At 40.6% G+C, this 18,891-nt stretch overlaps 1 long non-coding RNA gene across 1 annotated transcript in view; it reads right to left on the bottom strand.

The window, feature by feature from the left end:
* Positions 1-1,553: 1,553 nt before the first annotated feature.
* LOC144244734 (uncharacterized) overlaps positions 1,554-18,891 on the bottom strand; it is an 80,746-nt gene continuing 63,408 nt past the window's right edge. The window contains exon 3 of the long non-coding RNA XR_013339043.1: positions 1,554-1,640. This is a non-coding gene — a long non-coding RNA (uncharacterized LOC144244734). The remainder of the gene's footprint in view (positions 1,641-18,891) is intronic.

Here is an 18,891-nt window from a genome sequence, read left to right on the forward strand (position 1 = left end):
ATAGTTTGTATATTATGTTACAGGGTTCTGTTTCATTTATATTTTTGTCTTTTAGCTACTTTCTCTGCTACTGCTCTGATGGATGAAGGCACAGACATCATCTTTTCTGCCAAGTGGGGTGAAGTCCAGATTTCCTATTCGACCACCTTTGGCACCTGAGAGGGGACTTCTCACTACCACTGGGTGTGTATGGGATTTATGGCTTCTTACCAGGCCTCCACTGATATTTCCCTGTCTTTAGGAGTGTTTCATTACTGTTTGCCATGTGACCTGCACAGACACCCTGTGGGAGTGGATGGCTGGTGGCCTCTGCACTGCTGAGTAGTGGTTAAAATGCTGAGTCCCTACTAGAACTCCTGTGATACTACCCTGAGCGGACAAAGAGGGCTCTGCATTACTGGTGGGAAGGGCTGCAAGTTTAAGGTCCATGCAGGGGATGAGGCTCATTTTCTGCCCCATTTTATGATGCGTGAAAGTGCCAGCTCCCAACTGGCCTTCTCAGACACCACTTTGGCCAGGGCTCAGCAGGTGTTGGGGAATTAGGAAACCTCATAACTGCCTAGTGAGTTGGAAGTCTAGGCTCTCCACTCAGCATTTGCTGGAAAGAGCGGGGGGACACTGTTTACCTGCAGTGTTTGAGCTTTAATTTAGTGATTATTGTCTAAAGGTTTTTATGTATTTCTAGACTGCCCCTTTCCTGGTTCTTTGGTTTTTTAGGGAGCATTTTTCTGATTTGTCATTATGTATTTCTGGGTTGTTGGCTTCTTCCGCCCAAGTATATGACACAAAAGGCAAAGAGAAAACCCAGGGAGCTCATCTCCATTTTATTATTCCCTGGATTTCAGGATCTCTAGCCTTCTTCTCTTCACCTTTTGGAGTCTTTCTATGGAAGTTTTATATATAATACCCAGAGGTTTGGGTTGTATTTAATTAAAGGAATAAGGTAAAATATATCTAATCCATCTCCCCAGAAGTTAAAGTTTCTAGAATCCTTTTTATTTAGAATCAGTTTGACTTCTGTCATTTTTTGACCAAAGATACATATAAGCGTCTCTTATAGTCACATTTGAAAAATCTGGGAATAAGTATTACAATGCCCTTCGTGGGAAAGTGATAAAACAAGAAGGAAGAGGTCATAAGGGACAATTGCAGCAGTCTGGAATCCCCACATGACAAGAGGGAGGGGGAGGTCCTAGCCATCTGTCCAATGTAGCAGCAGAAATAGGCTGATCGTTCGCCACATGGAAAGGCTGTGTTCTCAGAGGTAAGTGGACTCATCCCAAAAATCTATGCTGCAAGCAGTAAATCTATTGGAAGTAGACCCACACCCCAACTAGCCTTGGGGACTCCAAAAGCCAAAGACAAGTAATGGAAGTTTTCTAGAAAAGTCACAGATAATTCGTTATAATTGCTGGCATGAAAATGTTTTAATGATTTCAGTTTTGAGAGCTTGTTAGCGGAGCATGCCAGTGTTATTTCTCCTGTTGGTTTAAGCTTACATGTATCAGAGGCACTTGCTACCTCCAGTTATGGTTATTTTGTTACCTGTGAGATGGTGCCAGGTCATACCTGAGCTCAGTGCCATGGGCTCAGAAGTTCTAGTGTCCATTCTCTGATCCAAGTATTCAATTTTGAGCACTCTGAGAGGATACATCATGCAATAAAAAAGATCACAGCTTAAAAATATTAATAAATACATTCATGAACTTGTTAGGTTCAATCCTTTCTACTAAATTATTTAAAATAATTTAATTTAATAACATGACGTTTTAAGTATTATTAGTCTGAGGGTAAATCTGCATAGAATCATTGGTTGAACACTCTGTACTTCATTTTTAACTTTTTTATCCCTCGTAACTGGATCACATACAGCCATGATTATTCCAATGTCATATGTCCTTGTTTTACAGGAAGCTAGTCCAACATCCTCAATATACCATCTATTGATGTTATTTCACCGCTTTGAAAATCTCCAATATAGGGCTCCTGGGTGGCTCAGCCGGTTAAGCGCCTGACTTCAACTTAGGTCATGATCTCATGGTTTGTGGGTTCATGCCCCTCGTCGGGCTCTGTGCTGACAGCTAGCTCAGAGCCTGGAGCCTGTCTTCGGATTCTGTGTCTCCCTCTCTCTCTGAACCTCCCCTGCTCATGCTGTGTCTCTCTGTCTCTCTCTCAAAAATAAATTAAAAAAAAAGAAAATCTCCAATAAAAGTAACTTAAGGTTTACCGAGGCACCTATTTTATCCTTGCTTCATTACTAATTGTCAGAAAGTTTTCCTTATCAAACTAAATTCTATGTGTATGTGGTTTCCACTTGCTTTGCCCACTAGAGCAAAACAACATAAGGTAAACTTCCTTTACATGAAAGTTCTTAGAGATCATGTTCTATAATCACTCCTTCCTGTTCCTAATTCTTGTATTTTCCAGCCTAAACAAACAAAACAAAACATTTAAAAAAAAAAAACAGCAAACAAACCCTCTGGTTCTTTCTGTCATTCCTCTTATGAAGTGATTAGAAGTTCTCTTGACAACTGATGTCTAACATAGGGCCACTTCATGAACTAATACCCTCCCTAACTCACCCTCGTCTGGACACTGTATTGTTGACATAACCCAAGATCACATTAGTTCTTAGTTATTAATACAATAGCGTTCATTGAGGAACTATTTAGTGAACAGCTACCTTGCTGAGAACACGGAGATGTTGGAAATGTGAGTCAAGGCCTCAAGCCAGGGACGGTGTTGTTGGGATCCCTTAAACTACTTAAAAATCCACAACATTTTAGGGAAAAAAATGATAAATTCCAGCAGAGAACTAGAGCTTTTGTCCTATAAGAACAGAGATGACATCAATCTCTATTAAGCTTTAGTTATCAAATATTTCCAGATACTTGAGATGTTTCAGTATCCTTGTCTAACTATCCTTTCATGTTCATTACATCCAGCTTCCCCATCATCTGGTAATTTGGAACATTTTCCTTCCACTCCTTCCCAAAGTCCTTAAGGATGAAGGGCCAGGACCAAGCTGAGAGCAGGCCTGAGCTCACACTGAGGCTGCCCTCTGAGGTGACCTTCATCTCACTCATCACTCTGTGGCTCCCACATTCTTTGACTACATCTCACTGTCTTTCCAAAAGGATAACAGGAGACCCCTGCCAGATGCCTTGTTGAAATCCAGATCTGTTTACCAGCTGGCAACACTGACAAAAAAGGAAATTAGGCTAGTCCACATAACAACTTGTTCTTAGTAAATCCATGGTAGCTTTGATGATCATGTTTCCTTTCTAAACATTTAGAAATTATTCTCAACTCTTGCTTAAATCTACAGCACACTTTCAAGTCTATAATTGGTAGAATTCTTGCCCAGCAAGGACACTGAAACTTTACTTCCCACATTACCTATTCTCGCAGAAGTTTTCTACAGGCTTCAACAATTACCCACAGTAGTCGAGTGATACTAGCCATTCATTCATTCAACAAACACATGGAAGTTTTATCCACTTGGGTCCATGATTCCTTTCAGCCAAGAGGTTTGAACTCTAATCAAGCAAAATTTTCTTATGATCTCCTTTGGCTTACTTACACATCCTCTTAGCAATATTTGTTTTATCCTTTTTGTCCAAAATGACTTGGTTTGGTGAGGGGACTGAATCAACATAAGAAATACTAAGTTTTGTTTACTGTTTTTTATTCATCAGCATTTCCTCACTGACCTCTGGTATATCTTTTTAGTTTTCTTTGATGTTTTGGGGACCAACTTTGTAACAGTATAGATGGATCAGCACACGGCTCTTAAGTGTACACATGGGCTACAAAGCTGCTGACCTTGAGCAGGAGACCTGGCTTCTCTGAATCTCCATCTTCTGCTCTGAAAATGGAGATAATGACACAGACCTATAAAGTCATTACAAAGTTTTTTTAAAAATACAACCTGACTCTAGTAGACAGCACATAAACAGTAATTCATGAACTATTTTTTATTCATGTATTTGTTTAAGATCCCTAACACTTATTCTATATTTGTTCCTTTTGTGTTTATATCATATTTGAAACCAAGATTGCATGTCCTGTGATTCCTTTATATTTATTCTTGCTCATCTCTCATCTTTCTATTTGTGGGTGTGCCCTTTTTATATCAGAGCTAAATTTAGATGAATTAAAGCAACATGGATAAAGAGCACAGTGTTTAAGGAAAAAAGTCAGACACAAAGTAGACATGTTGTAGAACTTTATTACATCAAGTTCAAAAACAAGTTAAATAGAGTATTTAAAAAAGCATATTTATGGGTGTCTGGGTGACTCAGTTGGTTAAACATCTGACTTTGGCTCAGGTCATGATCTCACAGTTCATGAGTTCGAGCCCCACATCAGGCTCTGTGCTGACAGCTCAGAGCTTGGAGCCTGCTTCGGATTCTGTGTCTCCCTCTCTCTCTGCCCCTCCCCAGTTCTCTCTCTCTCTCTTTCTGTGAAAAATAAACTTTAAAAACTTAAAGGCATATTTATATTTGAAATTCTTTCATAAGAGCAAGAAGGGATACCCTCACCACTCAGAGCAGTGGCTCCTTCAGGAGGGCAGGAAAGTAGGAGGGGAAGAAAGCACCTGGTCCTCCCAGACCTGGTGACAAATACCATGTGATCAGCTTGTAATAATTCATAATGCTATGTATTTATGTTTTATCTATTTATGTTTCTTGTGTTTCACAATAAATATTTAAAATGCTATTTAAAGCTAATTTAAATATATAAAATGTGTGAATATGGGAGCTGTGAGAATAATTTTATTACAAGCTTAGAAAATGTCAGGTTTGACCAGACAGTACTGTTACTTATAAGTGTAGAGGGCCATGGCGCATCTGGGTGGCTCAGTTAGTTAAGCAACTCTTGGTTTCAGCTTAGGTCATGATCTCATAGTTCGTGAGTTCAAGCCCCACATCAGGCTCTGCTTTGACCATGTGGAACCTGTTTGTATTTCTTTCTCTCCCTCTCTCTCTGCTCTTCCCCTGCTCACTCTCTGTTTCTCTCTCAAAATAAGTAAATAAACTTTAAAAAATAAATAAATAAAATGTTACCTTAAAAAAAGAACTATAAAGAGCTAACAAATGATGAATATTCTTGCCCAGCTTTGCAGTAGCCTTTGTAACCGGAGTTAAGAGCTTCACCTGTTACCTCAGTCTTACAGCTCACAATGCCAGTCTAATTTCACACACAGGTGAGACCCCTTGTCAGATAGATGATGTATTCCTGGGAAGCTGTGTCAGAGAAGCCTTGAACTTCCCCAGCAGCGTCCTGTGTCCCTTCTGCATTCCACTCCCAAATATCTCACATCCTTCCCCACCACACACAAAGAAGCCTTCTAGTCAAGTAAATCAGTGCTGTGTCTGATGCAATTTTGTACAAGAGAGATAATTCAACTGCATTTCATTAAACCCATGACATTTCTTCTCCACTCCCCTCCTCTTTTGAACTTTATCTCATAGATGAATAAAGTCCAGTACAGCCCAACATAAGTTGGAATACTAAAGGAAATGAGTCTGTATTTTGTTCAAATAGAGGATCATAAAGAATGTGCCAGCAACCAAACAAAGCAAATGCTTTTAGGATCTGCTATATACTCACATGTTCAAACTTAGAGAAACAAATCTCTGTTCCCAACAGGAAATGGATAGATCGATTTGTCTGTTCTCCCTGAAAAATTTCAACTATAAATCCTGGGAATTGCCAAAGGAAAAGAGAGAAAGGTAGTAGAGAAAGATGCAAGGATTTGGGAACCTGAGAGTTGAAGAAAAGCACACCAGCAGGGTGGCCACAACCCCTCCCCCACCAGCAGAAGAAGGTGGTGCTGTCCCAGGGTTGCTTAATCCTCAGCCTACAACAGAGAATTGCACAGGCCAGCCCATTCCTCACTGGGGCAGGGGGTGGAGGGAGGTCCTTCTCATAGCACTGAGTGGAACCACTGCAGTCTAGGGAGACAGCTCCTTCCTACCAGACCCAACAAGACCTCTTCATCTCAGGAGCCTGAGATGCCCCTCCCGCAGGAGAAATGGACTAGGCCAGTGAAATCAGAAAGGCTGTGGCCACAGCAAGCCAACCCATTTGTCCCACACTCTCCCCAACAAGAGACAGCACACAGATGCACTAATTTGTTGAAGAGAGGTTTTTTTTTTTAGTACATATTTTAAATTTAGATCAGTTTTAGGGGCGCCTGGGTGGCTTAGTCGGTTAAGCGTCCGACTTTCGCTTAGGTCATGATCTCGCGGTTCGTGGGTTCGAGCCCCGCGTCGGGCTCTGTGCTGACTGCCAGCTCAGAGCTTGGAGCATGTTTCAGTCTGTGACTCCCTCTCTCTCTGACCCTCCCCTGCTCACGCTGTCTCTCTCTCTCGCTCCTAGAAATAAATAAAACATTAAAAAAAATAAAAAAAAATAAATTTAGATCAGTTTTAGATTCACAACAAAATTGAGAGAAAGATTTCCTATACGCTTTCTGCCCTTGCATATATATAGCCTCCCATTTTATCAATATTGTCTACCAGAGTGGTACAATTGTTACAAATGATGAACCCATATTGACACATCATTATCACTGAGAGTGTATGGTTACATTTGGGCTCACTCTATGGTTGTGAGAGTTTCATGCATTCTATGAGTTTGGAAAATATTTTGCTTGTCTTCGTGTTCTGACTGTGGTTTTCACAGAGCAGAGTTTTGTATTTTATTAAAATTGTTTCTTTCATGGAAAGAACGTATCTAAAAAGTCATTGGTCATATTAAATCCAAGGTTAACTAGGTTTTCTTCTGTTATCTTGATAAGTTTTATAATTTCTCATTTCATATGTAGATCTACAATCCATGTTGAGTTCTTTTATGTGAAGAATATGAGATCTGTGTCTAGATTCCAGTCTATGCCTGTGGATGTCCAGGTGCTGCAGCACTAGTTGCTGAAAAGACTGCCTTTTCTTCATTGTATTGGCTTTGCTCTTTTGTCAAAAGTCAGTTGGCTATATTTGTGTAGATCTATTTCTGGTTCTCTGTTCTGTCCTATTGATCTATTTGTCTATTCTTTCACCCATGTCAAACTGTTCTTATCACTGTAACTCTCTGCTAAGTCTTGAAGTGGGTAGTGTCAGCCCTCTGACTTCATTTGTCTTCTTCAATATTGAGTTGGCTATTCTGGGTCTTTGTCTTTTTATACAAACTTCAGAATCCATTTGCCAATATCCACAAGGTAACTTGCTGTTATCTGGAGTGGCATTGACTTGAATCTATGTACCAACTTCACAAGAACTGACATGTTGATCATATCAAGTCTTCTTACCAATGAACACAGAATATCTCTCCATTTATTTAGCTTTTTTATTTCTTTTATGAGAGTTTTATAGTTTTCTTCAGATAGATCTTGTACATTTTTGTTAGATTTATACCTAAGTATTTGATTTTTTAGACTTAATATAAATAATAGTGTGTTTTAAACTTCAAGAACAATTGTTCATTGCTGACATATAAGAAAGTGAATTATGTATTAACCTTGTATCCTACAACCTCGCTATAACATGTTATTAGTTCCAAGAGAGTTTTTTTTTTGTAGATGCTTTTTAAAAATTTTTTATATTAAAAATCACATTATCTGTGAACAAAGGCAATTTTATTTCTCCCTTCCCAATCTGTATACCTATTATTTCCTTTTATTATCTCATTGCCTTAGCTAGTACCTCCAGTACCATGTTAAGAATGAGTGGTGCCTAATAAACACAACCTCAGCAACATGAGCAAGGTCAACATCAACAGCTATAAATCATGTTGACAGTAACTACCCTTGGTATGATGTGATGAAAATACACTTTTCTTCTCTGTGATCTTTCTCCCAAAACCATAACTTCAGTCTACTCTTGAGGGAAAAACTCAGGCATATGCCAATAGAGCAGTATCCTACAAAATACGTGATCAATACCTCTCAAAACTTTTTGGGGCCACTGGATGGCTCAGTCAGTTAAGTGTCCAACTTCAGCTCAGGTCATGATCTCATTGTTTGTGAGTTCGAGCCCTGCATTGGGCTCTGTGCTGACAGCTCAGAGCCTGGAGCCTGCTTCAGATTCTGCGTCTCCCTCTCCCTCTGACCCTCCCTTGCTCATGCTGTTTCTCTCTCTCCCAGAAATAAATAAAACATTAAAAAATTTTAAAAAATACTTCTCAAAACTTTTCAAAGAAATCAGAATCAAAGGACATCAGAAACTGCCACAGCCAAGAGTAGGCAGAGAAGATATGACCACTAAATATAATGTGGTATCCTAGATGAGATCCTGAACCAGAAAAAGGTCATGAGGTAAAAACTAAAAAAATCAGAATATACTATGGACTTTAGTTAATAGTAATTTATTAATATTGAGTTACTAATCTGTAATGAATAAACCATACTAACCGAAGATGATAGTAGTGGAAGAAGCTGTATGTGGGGAGTGTGAGAAGTACATGGGAATTTTCTGTACCATCTATCTAACTTCTTTGTTAATCTAAAACTATTCTAAGAACTGAAGTCTACTAATAAAAAGGAGAAGCAACAAAGAGGATCCTTGTGGTAATGAAGTGATCAGTATCTTGACATTTTTGGTGGATGCCCAAACCTATATACGTGATAAAATAGTATTGGGCTACACACACACACACACACACAAGTAAAACTGGAGAAATTTTAATAAGATTGATGGATTGTATGAATGTCATTATTCTTTATAACTATAGCTTGCAATATGTTACAATTGAAAGAAACTGGGTAAAAGATAACAGCTGCATGTGAATCTTTAAGCATCTCAATAAAAGTTGCAATTTAAAAATGTAAATAGCTCTTAAAAGTATATCTTCAGGAACAGCAAAGAAGAAAAAACTCATGCCTCTGAGCTATCTTTACATGAACCAAGGAATATCCAATATGGAAGGGGAGGAGGAAGGGTAACAACAACAAAAATAATAATAACAAAAAAGAAGAAAGATAAATGGAAGAGAGACAAGGAGATGTGGAAGAGGAAATAGTTGGGCTCCCATTGGTAGCCAGATGTCAACATGTTTTGGAAGCTAGACATACCCACTTTGGGGGGCTACAAGCATCTTCCATTTTCCAAAATGAAAGCCAGTATTTACCTGGGAGCAAAGAGCTTCTTTATTTTCAATAATATCATTAATATTTCCTTTATATGCAAATGTAGGCCATTTAATCTAAGCATGTGGCACACTGACAAAAAGGTAGAAGATGCTAAATAATTTTTTAATAAACACAACCAGACAAACAATCAGGATATATTTGAATTCTGATCTTAAGAACTATTCAGTATGGTTGATATCGGGCATTCTCAAGGATAAGGGCAGAGCACCAAACTTCTTGTATGACACAAGCATGGGCTACCTTAATAAACAAAATCAAAGTTTCCTGTACTAATGAATTGGACAAGGAATTACAAGCTCACTAACCCTGCATGACGGAAGCAGTCTCCCCTTCCAGCTACAGCTAGCAGCACCAAAAGCTTCCATTATGAAGGGTGTACTTGGAAGTCATCAAAGAAGGGAGAAACTACAGGTTTCTCCTGTAGAGGAGAATAGAGAGACTAGTTTCCCTACAGAAGCTTTTAGTTTCCAGATGTCAAAGATCCTCTCAGGCTTCCTCTGTAAGAAAGCCTCAACATGGCACTGCATAGACAACCACTTATACCACATAAAAGTTCGGATCAATAACTTAGAAAACTGAGCCTTCCCTGGAGGCTCTGGAGTTTTGTAGCACTTGGCTTCGGCATCTGGGTTCTTTCTTTCTTTTTTCTACACCTGCATCCATATTGAATCAGCATCTGCCCCCATTACACGATCCAGGTACAGACACATTGGGTTCAGCAGATTATATCTCTTCATCTGGCCTGGCATTTGTCTGTCATGCTGTGGCCGGAACATGATACCTGGTTGACAAAACGCAGCCCTCACATATGTCGGTGGCCCTTTGTTCTACCAGGGTGCTCCTGCTGTTTGGAACCCTCCAAAAGTTCAGGGATTCAGGCCTCTATCTCGTTGGCCCTTTCAAGACAAATGGCAGATCACAGATCACAGCAGGTGCTGCTCAGCTCAACATTTGTACCTCCCCATACAAATGCATCTCTGCCTGCTGCATTTCAGAATCAATCAAGGAAGCTTCAGGGTCCTGGGCACACGCTTGTGGTTTGGAGTGAGTTAGTGTTCAGCTTTGATGTTTCCTTTTTTATCTTGAGCTTTATCCTGAGAATTCTTTGCAACCTGGTTGAGGTGGCAGTTAACAGCCAGGCTCAAGGGCTCTAAGGAAGAACTCTGGAAAGAGTCACAGATGCAAAGTGTCTGCTCTGATGTCTGGCCTAGGATGCAGGAAAGATAGAACAAGGATTCCATGGCCCAAAAGTTATCACAGCAATCTCCCTTCTGATTATAAACAGTGCTCAGGATGAGAAGATATGAAAAATGTCTCATTTAAATTCAATGCTTCAGTGACATGGTGGTAATAATTCAAAATTATTCATTTATTACCAGACATTAAAACATTCATTAATCTCCTCAAGTTTAGATCAAAGACCACTGCCTAGAAAAAAAAAAAAAACCCAGGTATTTACTAACAATAAACCCTCATTCAATGCCAAAGCATCGAAGAGTATTTTAAATTAATCAATCCACTCTCCAAAATCTTCATTCATAGCACATACTCCATGTATCCTTTGCCTCCAAAGGATATTATTACAATTTTTAAAAGGCCACTATTATTACTATTACTTCCTGATAAGTTGGATATATCTGAGTGATAGATCAGTGTTTTAAGTTCAATAGACAAACAGTATTAAGATGAGCTGACTTCACCCCCCAGTGTGAAATCTTTCTCCATTGACTCTTCTCTGTGTAAAAAACTCCTCAGTCACCATGAAATCCTCATGACTTAGTTCTTTTTATTTTAAATGCTGTTGAGTTTTCATGAACAACTACCAATGCTTAACACTACATGCTAACTTCAGTCTGGTTGAAAATGATAAATCCAAGGCAGATTCCAAGATCCAAGTGTTCTTAACAATGACTCTAGAAATGTGCCATTGAGATTGCTTTTTTTTTTCCAGTCCTTTCTGAGTTTTAAGGATGGGTGCCCAGAACTTTAGTCCTTGCTTTAGGACAGGCATGATCACCGGCACAGCACGGTGTCAAGGTGTTTCTACCAAGTTGTTTAACTCCATGCATGTCTCTCACAAGATTCCACTTAGGAAAAGTTCCCTGACATCCTCTTCAGGGCCCTGGGGTGCAAGGGCTGCTGGGGGTGAACAAGGGGTACAGTCCTGTCAACTCCGAGGCACATGGCCCCTCCCTGGAAGACACATGACTGCAGAGACCACAGCGTGGACCCTTGAGGAACAAATGGGATGAAGATATCCTTGCATTCATTAGGAATGTGAACAATGTGATATCCACAGTATCACCCTAACTCTAAGCTTCTGTTATGCTAAAACCCTAAAACCGAGTAAATGCTGAATGAGCAAAGTGGCATCCTTGGGCCCATGCATGAGGTCGCTAAGCAGGTTTTGGTCCAATGCTGATGCACTAAATACCATCTGGATGAAGGCTGCAGCTTCTTCATTTTCTGTAAAGCAGCACAAGTCAGTCACATAAGGACTCAACTTCTGTGTTCCTTCATTTCCCTGATGCCAATCCCTTTATCTCTAGCAAGTAGGAAGGTATTGTTATGCAGCCACACACCACTTTGGATGCTCCGTGTTGGTGCCTCAAGATGTTTTTTGCCTCTGAGCTACTTTTTAACAATAAAATCTAGTCTTTTCTTAAGGTAAGTTCTTGGGAATGTTGGAACTGAACCAACATCTCAAAAGTCATTTACCGAGCTCTTTTCATGTTCCAGGCTCCATATTCAATGCAGTGGAGTATGCAAAGGTTAATACATCGGTGCTCACCCTCAAATCACTGTGACTGTAGGGCAAGCATAAGGTGTTGTAATTATGGCAGAACCAGGTACTACAAGAAAACAAATGTGAGATTTATATTGACTTAAGCAATTGGGGACCGTGTTGTGACGTCTTTGAAAAATGGTAAGGTTTTCAAAAATTGAGAAAAAGGAGAGGAAGAATGGAAATAATTGGAAAGAAATGTATAGGCTAAAAGAATAAGTCAGCAAAGGAAAAGACATGTGGAATAAGAGACAGTGTCCAGGACCCAGCAAAGAGTAAGTTGGAGCCCAGGCACACGGAGGTGAGGCATGCAGCCGGCCACAGTTTGTAGAAGCGGAGTGACACATCAGCCACCAGTCTGATGATTTTGGACTTTGTTCCAGCAAAGGCAAGTCACTGAAGAAGTCTGAGCAAGGAAGTGACATGCTTGAGCTAACTTGGAAGCTAGAGCCGGCAGACAGGTAGGTAGACAGTAGTCATAAAATCTGAGATATTTTGCCACTGGGCCCTTCCACCTCCATGTGAGCCTACTTGCTCCCTTTTCCCTCCATCGCTTTATCCTCCCCAACCTAACCCATATAACCCTCCTGGAGTGGGGCATCAGGGAAGACTTAAAACACAAAAAATCCTCAAGACCTCAAAGAATGCCACCTCAGTGGGAGGAAGAACGGGTATTAGCTCCTGAGACCATGTTCTCGGCCACCCTGTGAAGGAGGCAGCGGGAAACCACAAGAGAGGGCTGGCTCTCTTTGGATTGGGATTCAAAACGACTTCAAGGGCAGGCAAAGGAGAATGAAACTTTGGAAATGCTTTCTTTTTAGTAGTGACTCCTCCCCAGGGAGACCCCAAAGCTCTTAAACTGGCCCAAAATCAAGGTATAGGTATCAGCTTTTAAATCCAGTGATTAGTCAAGCCTTTTCTCATGCTTGAGGGTTCAGTTTTTTTGCTCCCAAGAAGGCTCAGTTCTGGGAGGCCATGGAGGTCCCACCGGATGCTGGAGCTCTAACCGCCTGCCCCCACCCCATCACAGCCACCTCACGTCTCCTTCCTGCCAGAGAACAGGGATCCCACAGGGAGCACTCTTTGCCCTGGGACCTATTGCTCATTGTCTTTAACTGCATGGTATAAATAGTCATTTTATTTTTGACCAATGTATATAGAAAGAATTAAAAATGAAAGAGAGAGGGAGAGAGAGAGAGAGCAGAAAAAAACAAAAGCCAAATTCTTAACAAGGATATGTTTTTTAAAAAAATTATGAGAAAATGGAAAAGGCTTTCAGAAATTCCTGTGGTCAAATCTAGTTATTACACATTTTGTTTTTCTTATGACAGAGCACAAAGCCAAGGACCCAGGGGGCACGAAGACACTGAAATCTCTCCTCTCACAAAATCTCAGGGGACCAGCTCCTGATTTTCCAGGCCAAGAGAAAAACCCTAATGGGAAAGGAACATGTTTCTCTGCTAGCAAATGGGTTTGCTGGGGCTCTCATTTTCCACACACCACGTCTCCAGGCCCTGAGACCTTGCAGGGTCCCCAGGGACCACTCCTGTGCCTCAACGGAGCGCCATCACACAGGCCCTGCCCACCGAGGCAGAGACGGCGTTTCAGGAGGCTCTTTGTAGAAGTGCTCTGCCAGGGAGAAAATGGTCTACCTTCACTTGGGCTCAGAGCCTGTAAGCATAAAAGGCGGAGAAAGAGGGTGGAGTATGATTCATTCTGAGCTGAGAAGTGACTCAAAAAGGAAACTGCCTGGTGCGCGGGGATGACACAGTTCATTGTAACCTGCTGTGACCAGGCCTGTCTGTCAGGCAGCTGCCTACCTTCACCTTGGAACTCAGTCAAGTGAACATGCCGGGCACACTCCAGGCTGCATCCACACGGGGTGAGTAACACTTTTCTTGGCCTGGCTTCTCACTTCGGACCACTCCCAGCCTCCGTGCCACTGAGAGCCCTGAGACTCAAGGAAACAGGTTAGAAACAGAACAGAAACTATTGAGATATAGAGACAGGACTGCAGGAGTACCAGAAAGGGGAGCAGGAAGGAACAGGGCCCTGCCACACGCACTCAGAATTCTCAGAGCCAATGCTTTAACTTACCCATTCTCAGTATTTGCTGCTTCATGATTATAACTTTGTCCAAATCACCCACCCCCCTCAAAAAAAAGGAAAAGAAAGCTCTCTTTTGTTTTTTACAATTGACTTCTTTCTTTCTTTGTAAGGTCAAGGTGCTGACACCCTTAAAACCTTAAAACAGAAGGGGGTACTCCCTGAGCTGTTCTAATGCTGGCAATAAAGATTAGGGTGAAGTGTATGGAATTGCTATTTTGGTAAGTCAAAGATGGGCAAATGTCCTCAGTTGATATAGTTCAATCTAACAGGCTGCATGAAAGAGTAGCTAGTATTAGCGAAGATCACTAATGTTTTTTTCAAAAGGTTTCATCAGCATCATGTTAGCTTAGTGATACTAACAACATTGCTACCAAATACCTGTTACCTCTTCCTTACCTGCTTACCCAGCACTCCTCCCTGCTGCTCCCTGTGCTGCCGAGAAGGTGGCTGATGGTCACCCATGAGGTGCCAAGATGGTTTCAAGGCTGCACAGGCAGTTGGCATTGACTTCTGGACAAAGTCCACTCCATACCAGATTCAAGGGTTACCACAGCGTCTGCCACTGTCCCAGGGGAGCCCTGCACCTCAGGAGAATGGCCAAGGCCACAGCAGACGTCCTGAATGAGGCGAGAGGCCACCCTCCTGCTGAGCACCAGTTCTGCTAAGCTCCTCATTCTCCAGGCAGAGTGAACCTGCTCCCGTGGGAGACAGACCTGAGCCATTTTCCCTGGGGAAGCAATGTGTGCTGGGGAATCCCCGTCTTCTCAAGAGGAAGGTGCTGCCTCTGAAGAGTGCAATGAGGGCCCACCACTCCCCCAAACACACGCACACACCTTCTTATACACAGGAGAAGACATCAGAACTTTTCTAAAAGTGACTGTTATTGGCTTCTGATGCATACAGTTTTCCATCCTTTTCCTCTTTCCTTCAGTGAATATTTGTGTTTATACTGTGTCAGGCATTGTGTTTTTCCAATAAACATTTTCTAAGTCTTGATTCCTCTCAGGAATCTTAGACTCCAGAAAGAGAGAGTACACACACACACACACACACACACACACACGTAACCAGGAGTGCCCATGCTGTGTGAATAGCACAGGAGGAACAGTGAACTCTGCCTGGGAAATTAGAGCATGGATGGGTATGGATGTTGACCTGCACACACAGAGTATGTAAGGAAGATTTATTAGTGAGTGAATGAGTATGTGTGAAAGTGAATGAGTGAATGAGGGAGTGATCTCTTTTTTATGGTTGGGTTCTGTTCTAGGTACTAGGGGTGAAAGAGTGAATAAAACATACAAATCCTTGCCTTCAGATTGAGTGTGTTTGACATGATAAACATGATATCTTGAATTGCCTATGGATGAAAAAAGATTTTTAAAAATAGTTTTAAGAGAGAAGAGGATGAGGAATTCTGAGCAAAAAGAACAACTTGGGGGGGGGTGGTGGTCATGAAAACAGATGGTGTATATGCACACAATCCAGATAGGCAAACTATAAAATCAACATGTTTCAGCATCTAATGAATTTTAGAGGAAAAACATTGAAAAGAATAGTAACATTTTGGTCTGCCTGGCCTTGACTTTTGACCCTGTTAAGTTATTACCCTTCCAGACCTTTTCCTAGTCACCAAAATAGAAAGGAGAAAATAAAGGAAATCAGTCTGATTTTCAATTTGCCTTCTTTTAAAAAAATTTTTAATGTTTATTTATTTTGAGAGAGATAGAGCATGGGCTGGAGAGGCAGAGAGAGGGGCCGAGAGAGAATCCCAAGCAGGGTCTGATGCAGGGTTCCATCTCATGAACTGTGAGATCATGACCTGAGCTGAAATCAGGAGTCGGATGCTTTACTGACTGAGCCATCCAGGCGCCCCTAATTTTGCCTCCTTTAATGGTGATTTAACTCCAATCTAAACCTCATGATGAGGCCAGACAAGCTGAATGGGCTGTGAGAGGCAGGCAGGAGCTGACTGGAAGAAAAAAGAAGAGGTGCTCCCCAGGAGAGCACCGTGCCCCATGCCACACCACTTGTCTCCTGGTGTGGGTTTTCTCAGATTTGTCAGAGAAGCTTAGGTCTCTCTGACTCTTAATAAAGTGAACACTGAAGATCAAAGACAAATTTCAACTTCTAACACATTTTTATTCTATCAAGGTAAAATGTATGGACAGAAAACTGCAGAGATTATAAGACTGCAGTTTGACATCTGAATAAATAAATGATACATCTGAGAAATCACCAGACTAATCAAGACAGACTGCTACCAACCCACTAAGCTCCCTCAAGCCTCTTTCCAGACACCACCCCCTATGCTGAGGTGACTTTCCTGATTGAGAGCACCACTTCCTAATTTTGTCTCTGCTTCAACATCATAGAATGGAATCAGAAAATACACATTTTTTAGGGATTGACTTCTTTCCCTCAACAAGATGTTTTTGAGATTTATCCACAATGCTTCATTTGGCAATAATTTGTTTCTTTTTATTTATAAGTAAAAGTCCATTGGATGACTACACAAGTTCATTATCCATTCCTTTTTGGTAGGCATTTGGTTTGTTTCCATTTCCTGGTTTTAATGGACAAAGTTTTTATGAATATTCTTACTGTAGTCTTTCTATAATCCTACATTTTCAGTTCTCTTTGGTAAATACAGGGAATAGAGTGGCTGTTTAATTTCAAAGGAAGTTGCCAAGCTGTTTTCCAAAGTAGTTGTACCATTTTACATTCCCTCCCGCGATGCATGAGAGTCTCACTTTCTGAACATCCCTTGGGGACCTTCCATGTGGCCAGCTGTTCCAATTTTAAGTATGCTAATAATATGACAATGTGGCCCGTTTTGGTTTTAATTTCCATTTCTCGGTGATCCTGACCAGTTTTTCATGAACCTCTTGGCCATTCCTCTATTTTTTAGGGAAGTTTATGTTCAAACCTTTTGCCCATGTTAGTAGGTTGTCATTTTGGCAGATGATACACAGATAGACAGATAGACATCTTCTTTCAGAAACCTAGATTGCAGTTTTCTTCTGGTCCATGGCTTGTGTTGGCATGTTCTCAGTTTTGAGGGAGTGCGGTTTATCATTTTTTTCTTTAAGTTTAAAACTTTTTCTGTCCTCCCTAAGCAATACTAAGCAATACTTGCCTACTTCAGAATTGCAAAGATATTCTCCATTGCTATCTTTTGTAAGTTGTAGACTCTTAGTTTTTATGCTTAAGTCTAGGATACATCACAAAATAATTTGAGAGTGTTTATGGATGATAAAGGCTGAGACTCATTTTTTCCACATACTTATAGAGCAGAACAAGTGTTTAGTATATTCCGATGACAAGACTTTCTTTTCCCCCATTGAATAGCCTTGACACCTCTGTCAAAAATGAAAAAAATTAAAAATAGAACTTCCATAAGATCCAGCAATTCCATTTCTGGGAATATATCCAAAGGCAATGAGAACACTATGTCAAAAAAAGACCTGCACCCCGACGGCCACTGCAGCATATTTACAAGAGCCAAGACATGGCAACAAACTAAGTGTCCATCCACAGATGCATGGATAAGGAAGATGTGATATCTTTTTTTTTTAATAGTTTATTGTCAAATTAGTTTCCACATAACACTCAGTGCTCATCCCCACAAGTGTCCTCCTCCATGCCCATCCCCCCTCCCCCCACATCCATCANTGCGGAAGATGTGATATCTAATGCAATGGAATATTATTCAGCCATAGTAAAGAAAATCATGCCATTTGCAATAACATAGATGAAAATTGAAGGCATTACACACCAAGTAAATAAGTCAGACAGAGAAAGGAAAATACTGTATGATCTCACTTCTATGCAGTATCTTTAAAAAAGATCACAGAAAGAGAAAAAAGATTTGTAGTTATCAGAGGCAGAAGGCGAGGAGACAAGGAATTGGAAGAAGGTGGTCAAAGGTGCAAATATCCACTTATAAGATAAATAACAGCTACTACTCTGTGATATACAGGAAAAGTGTTAAGAGAGTAAATCTGAAGACTTCTCATCACAAGGAGAAAACCTGTTTTTTTTTAATTGTGTCTATATGAAGTGATGATATTAACTAAACTCAATGTGGTGATCATTTCACAATATGTATAAGTCAAGTCTTTATGCTGCACCTTAAATTTATACGGTGTTGTATGTCAGTTATAGCTCAGTAAACCTGGAAAATTTAAACAAAAAGGAAAAAAAGACCAGACTTATAAACAAAAAGGAAGGAAAAAAGGAGAGGTGGAAGGAAGGGAAGAACATTGCTACATTGCTATTCATTTATCCAGCTGTTTAAACCACATGAGTGAACAAAAAATTTTTAATGATTTTTAAATATTTGTGAAACAAAAAAATCAACAGCTCATGAATGGGTCTATTTCTCAAGTCTGTGTTTTCCTCTATTGGTCTCTCTATTCTTAATCTAATAAAACACTGTTATGACTAATGTAGATTCCTAGAAAAAACTCTTATGAGACTCAAAATATAAATATCCATGAGTCCATATTGATATAAATAAAGAACTGAGTAAACAAAATAAATGGTCGGGGGAGGAGGGTAAAGACAAATCTCTTGCACAGATTTCCAAATAATTTCTGTAGATAGTCCACCCTCAAGAAAGTGGAGCATACTGCCACACTCCTTACTGTCATTGTGCATAATGACTGCTTCCCAAAGAGTATGGTTCAGAAAGGGAGAGAAAGAGTAACTTTATAATGGAAAAAACGGGGGGTGCCTGGGTGGCTCTTGGTTGGGTCTGTGAGTCCTGTGCTGACGGTTCGGAGCCTGGAACCTGCTTCAGATTCTGTGTTTCCCTGTCTCTCTGCCTGCCCCCCCCCCCCCCCCC

This window comes from Crocuta crocuta, unplaced genomic scaffold (assembly GCF_008692635.1).
Source record: "Crocuta crocuta isolate KB4526 unplaced genomic scaffold, BGI_CrCroc_1.0 scaffold353, whole genome shotgun sequence".
Classification (NCBI taxonomy): Eukaryota; Metazoa; Chordata; class Mammalia; order Carnivora; family Hyaenidae; genus Crocuta; species Crocuta crocuta.